Source organism: Ammospiza nelsoni, chromosome 18 (genome assembly GCF_027579445.1).
Source record: "Ammospiza nelsoni isolate bAmmNel1 chromosome 18, bAmmNel1.pri, whole genome shotgun sequence".
NCBI classification, from domain to species: Eukaryota; Metazoa; Chordata; class Aves; order Passeriformes; family Passerellidae; genus Ammospiza; species Ammospiza nelsoni.
The window spans coordinates 13,973,461-13,979,460 of NC_080650.1; positions in this window are offsets into that span (position 1 = coordinate 13,973,461).

Here is a 6,000-nt window from a genome sequence, read left to right on the forward strand (position 1 = left end):
GCTCCCCGCCGGCCCTGCCCGCTCTCGGCACACGCGTGACAGGAGCTCCCCGCCGGCCCTGCCCGCTCTCGGCACACGCGTGGCGGGCGGTCCCCGCTGCCCCCGGGCAGTTGGTTCTGCTTGGTCACACGCGGCTGTCACTGCCGGGCTATTCCTGCCCACCTGAAACACCCCGGCCCGGCCCTTCCCAGGTCACTTGCTTTTACATTTTCGTTCTGGATTCACGTCTCTGCCCCCCGCCCCGCCCCTCCAAGACAACGATCTGCACCACTCTCCGCTTCCTCCTGCCTGGGACCTTTCTTCTCTCCAGAAAACTCTTTCCCTCCCCATCATGTCATCTAACAGTGTCAGCATCTCTCTGTGCCTTTTTCTATCACATACCCCAAATTTGTTATTTATTTTCAGTGGATGATTTTTGAGATCACCCTGGGTACAAAGGAAAGTTTTCTCCCCCACATCCAGACAGTTTTGTCTCGGGTCGCTGCTCTCTTACACCGCAAATATACAACTCCCAAGGCTTTCCAGGCAGATCACTGTGCTTCAATATCCAGCTTCAGTTCCCTGCTCTGAGTGGGATGAGTGGCATAACTGGGCTGTTCATCTGCAGTTCTCACTGCTGGTAAAAAAAAATAAAAACTACCCAAGGATGGAGCATTCCAGCGTAGAAGCTCCAGGGACCCATGTGCTTCCAGAGCCTTGGGAGATCGACAATGGGTCCTCATGGAACTGCCTCGATTCCAAGACAGGAGCAATGCTCCCCTGCCAGTGTCTGCAGGCAGCTGAGGAGCATCCCTGCCGTTGGTGCTGTGCCTCCCTGGGCATGGTGCAGAGCTCCATGGGATGGGGGATTGCTGGCAGCGGGGACCCCTAGCACACCTTTGTCACCTTTCCTGGAGCGCAGGATTTTTGACCTGTGGTGTGAAAAACTGTTCCTACGCAAGCAAACAGCAAGGACTGAGCCTTGGAAGGAGTAAATGGGTTTGCAGGGAATTATCCTGACAGCAAGCTCTATCACAAGCTGAGGGCAGCCATGCTTTATGATGAAGGAGAGTTCATTTAAATTGGATGTTGGAAAGAAAATCTTCCCTGTGAGGGTGGTGGGGCACTGGCACAGGTTGCCCAGAGAAGCCATGGTTGCCCCATCTCTGGAAGTGTCCAAGGCCAGGTAGGACAGGGCTTGGAGTAACACGGGATAGTGGAAGGTGTCTCTGCCAATGGCAGGGATGTGGGCTAGATGACCTTTAAAAATCCCTTCCGACCCAAACCAGTCTGTGATTCTATGTTTAGCTGGTGCCACAAGTGGAAACATTTGGGGTTGTTTCGCTGCACCTTACACATCCAAGGACATCACGCCAGGGATGGGACTGTGAGACATGAGCAGTACTGTGGGGCTGCACTGCCCAGGAACAGCAAGAGATGCAGTTCTGCCTGCTGCGGGGTGACAGGGCAGGAGCCCAGAGGGATGGATATCTAGAGGTCCTTCCTTCCCCAAATACCTCACAGAGCTACTGGGCAGTGCATGCCTCCATGACTCTTGTTTCTTGGCCTGCTGGCACTGGCTCCATCACCCTGACACCACTCCCTCACTGAGCACTGCCTGCACTGCAGCGTTGGTCACTGAAATGTCACAAGTAGGTCGTGCCCCACTAGTCCCTGCCCAGCTCCTGAGCTGACCCAGGCACCCTGTGGTGCTTGGGGCGTTGTTCAGCCGTGCTGCTGGTGGTGGCAATGGGTGCTCTGGGGCCCAGTTTGCGGGTCTGCCCCAAGTGGGACAGTGGTGCCTCGCTGCAGGGCCGACAGGGCTGTGCCAGCAGTGCCAGGCAGCTGCCCACGGTGCTGCAAACCTGCAGCTCTCTGCCTTCTCTGCAGTTCTCAAGGAGATGACAACCTGCAGCCCTTCACCTCCCTGCACCCCAGAATTAACAGCCCATCGTGCCACTGCAGCAGGGACAAGGGCAGGGGGTGTCCTGTGCAGCCTGGGGCAGGCGGAGCCCTGGGAGGCCAGGGAGATGCAGGGAACAGGGTGATGGGGAGGTGCTGGGGTGACCCATAACCCAGTGGTGGAGCCTCCAGAATCCCCAGACCTGCTTTCCAGGCTGGATTGAAGCCTCGGCTTCAATGTCTCCTTACAAGAAAACTTCTGCCCTTGACTGCACATCCCTGCCCTGCATTCCCCTGGGAAGGAAGTCCTGCAAGAGGAGTTGGGGAGGGCAAAAGCGGAAAGGGAACAAGGGAGAGAGGCTGTGCAAATGGAGCAGTGCAGGGGAGGGAGCAGGTGCAGGCAGGGCCGTGGGCAGGAGAAGGAGTGCTCAGCTGGCACATGAAGGCACTTTGAGTGAGGATCAGCCCTGATGTCACCTGGCACTTTCAGTTTCTTAGGAAGCGACGGAGCCAGAGCCTTGGATCTTCTGGGATAGCTGGGACAGATGCCATGGCACTTTAGCAGACCACGGCTGGCAGCCCTGGCAAGTTCTGTGTTTTCATCAGGGCTTTGCAGAGTGGAACGTCTGCAGTGTTGGTGTCTCCGTGCAGGAGCTCCGGGCACCGGGCTCCTTCCAGGCCCCTGAACAGGAATGCTGCACTGCAGTAGTGCAGATGGACAGCAACCTGACACTGCAGCACTGTGAAATCACCTCCAGCTGCTTTTTGTGCAGTATACCAACATGTAAGTGCAGGGTGGGCTGGGGGAAGTGAGTGCAGATTTGTCCAAAGGGACGAGGGAGAGTAGGTGCAGATCGGGGTGGTGCCTGGAGAGTCACCCTGGCCAGGAGAACGGGTAGGAGGGAAGGACCCAGGTGGCTGTGGCTATGTGTGCCCCAGGGAGGTGTGAGAAGATAAGGAATCATCAGGTCAGGTCATGGCCTGGTCCTCACTGACAGCCTGGTGAGCAGGGCTGCTGGAGCTGCAGGGGCACAGGGAGGATGTGGAAGTCACAGCACACATGAGAGTATACAAGGGGACTCGTGCAGCTAAGGGGATCAGGAAGGCTGGGTGAAGATTACTGGAGGATGGCTTCTCCTCACAAATATGAGGCATAAAGGACAATGTCTCCCTGTTGTTCAGGACACAGACTGAGGAGACAGTGAGCAGCCTTCACACACCTCTGACAGATGCTTCTCGAGGAGCAGAGAGTGAAGATCTCCCCTGAAGTGAAGGTGCCTGAGGAAGGAGCACTGCAGGGCTGGGGGCAGGCAGGACGGCAGCACATGGGTCACGGTGGTTGGGGTCCAGCACTGCCACAGCAGCAGCACAGCAGCTGGCAGGAGCTGCCCTCGATCCCAGGAGAGGGACAGACCCTGGTGCTGGGCCAGGCAGGCTCCGTGCCCATGCTAGCCTGGTTCCATCCTGCAGGAGCAAGGAGCAGGATGGAACCACACTCAGTGCTGGGGATGCTGCTCATGTTCTCAGGCTTCCACTCCTGCCCCCAGCTGAACAGGCCTTTGTTGGTCCTGGCAAGGCACTGACACAGCCACACACAGAGCAGGCAACCTGGCACTGATTCTGGCTGTCACCTGCAGGGTCAGATGTGCCTTAAGAACCTGTTACTCACAGCAATGCTCTCTCTCCAGATGAGTCTTATCACTTTCACTGCACTAACTCAGCACACATTGCACCATTTTTTAAGTTCCTGGAAAGGCAAATTCTACTTGCTCGCATCCCTAATTTGTTCTCGCTAAACATTTCAACTGCCTGTGGCCACTTTCCTCCCTGCTGCTACACCCAGGCAGAGTGGAATCAACACAGGCTTTACTCAAATAAAAAAAAAGTGCGCAACCAACAACATTTTGGGAAACAGTTCTCTTGGGAAACAGAAACTTCCCCATCTGGAACTTCCAATAGCAAAATATAACCTAAAAATCAGTGGGTGAAACACAGCTTGGAGCTCCAAGCATGGCCATCCCAGCAGCTCTCCTGCCTAGGGGATGCAGGGATGAACCAATGCCTTCCCTCTAGTAGCACTGGCCCAAGTGCATCATATGCCTGCATACAGAGATCTGTATTAAAGAGATGGTGAGCCTCAAGCATAGCTAGTGCTTGTTCCAGGTCTCAGGGTACAGGAAGTGCCAGTCAATGATTTTTTCACTGGTGTCAATGATGTTCACAAGGCTCTGATCTTCAATGCCAAGCTGTGTAGTGCTTCCCTGTAAATCCCAGCACCCCCCTGCAAGCAGCACCCAGTGCAAAACACCCCACTCAGACCAAACTGGCTACATGTGTGTTGCAGGATCTTCCAGAAGCATATCTTCCAGAGATAACCTAACACTCTCCAGGTACCTCACCTGATAAGAGCTATCAGTCCAAGCAGGAGCCCCTTCCAGAAGCTAGCCACCCCTCCCACCTGCAGAGCCCTCTCCCTGGTGCAGGTGACCCCAGTGCCCCATCGCAGGCCTCAGTTTTGGGCAGAGCTCAGCAGGGACCATCATCTACAGATACACCTGAAACAAGCACCTGAGTAAGGCTGACCAGGTGCCAACCAGGTCCCTCTTCCACTCGGAAGTGCAGTCTGGAGCTGTGCAGATGGTGCATCTCCTCTGCTTCATCCACCTCGTAGGTACAGCAGCCACAGGGACCTGGGAGTCCCAGTCCACCATCCTTCAGCCTGCCAACCTCCCAGGACCTCTCCAGCTCCTTGGAGACCTCTCTCCAGACAGGTCCAAATTCTCCCTTTCCTCCAAAGTTCCCCGCTTTTCCCTGTGTTCCTCTGCTTTTCTTTAGCATCCTTCATCCTTCTCTCACTTCCTAAGCTCCAGCTCCACACCACCAGCCTCTCCTTGCCCCAACACTTCTCCCACCTACCACAGTGACCTCTGGACACTCACAGCCCAGCAAGTCAGACCTGCCTTGCTGGGAGAGTTTCCAGCCCTTTTCACCTCTGACAGCTGCAGGTGGCAATGGCTGTGCCCCCTCTGCTCCACCAGGCCAGCAGCTGGCCAGCTGTGCCCGCCCACCACCTGAGCCACTCTGGGGTGGGATGCAAGTGGTCAGAGCTAGCCTGTTATATCTGATTATATTAGCCTGCCAGGTTAATAGCAAGGTGTGTTCCAGAGATAACCCAGGAGACTGGTCATCAGCAGAGCCTCTGGCCCACTCATCCCTAAGTTTCTCATCTCTGGATTTGATCAAACACTGGGCGACTCACACAGTGCCCACCTGCATCTCAGTCTGTAGTGTGTGAGCTTTGCAAGCAGGACACTGCATGGTGAAGTCTGGTAATTTTTGTGGTCCCGTGTTGCCACCTTCAGATCTGCCAGTTTCTGAGCCCTCAGGAAGGCTGCCAAAGGCCTGCAATGCCCTCTGGACCCCAAAGCCCAGGACACACATGGCACCTAAAGCAGAACATTTCATTGTGTGTGGACATGTTCCCTTTCTGGTGCTAAAGCCTCAAAGAGAAGGGGCAGCCTGATAGAAACTTATAAAAACCTTGTTGCCTGTTTATCTTGCAGAAGATAAACTCCAGCCCATATTCCATGGACCACTTTAAATCTGGGAAGATGAGCCTGGAGAGACTGTCCTGACTGACAGCTTGCTTTGTGGTCCTGGAAAATCCACCTTCTCACTGCCCAGAGTGCTTTGGAGAAGGTTGTGTTCAACCTTAAATTCACTCCCCATGAGTGAATGGTGGTGGTGCAATGCCAGCTCTTCAAATCTACCCGATCCCAGGTGACAACTCAGTGGCAATAAGTTAAGAGAGAAGCCCCGGCACAGGGTGCCAAGAGAAGTTGTGTCTGACCCATCCCTGGGAGTGTCCCCAGGCCAGGTCAGCTGGGACTTGGAGCAACCTGGTCTACTGGAACATGTCACTGCTGATGGCAGGGCTGTGGACTGGGTGACCTTTAAAAGTCCTTTCCAACTCAAACCATTCAAACAAACGAAACAAATCATTCACATGTGATTCTGTGATTTCTTTTGCTGCTGAAGGGCAGTCAGGTTTACCAGCACCCAAATCCTGACCTTTTAACGCAGAATCCACAGTGCAGAGCAGCAAGAAGTCCTCTGAAC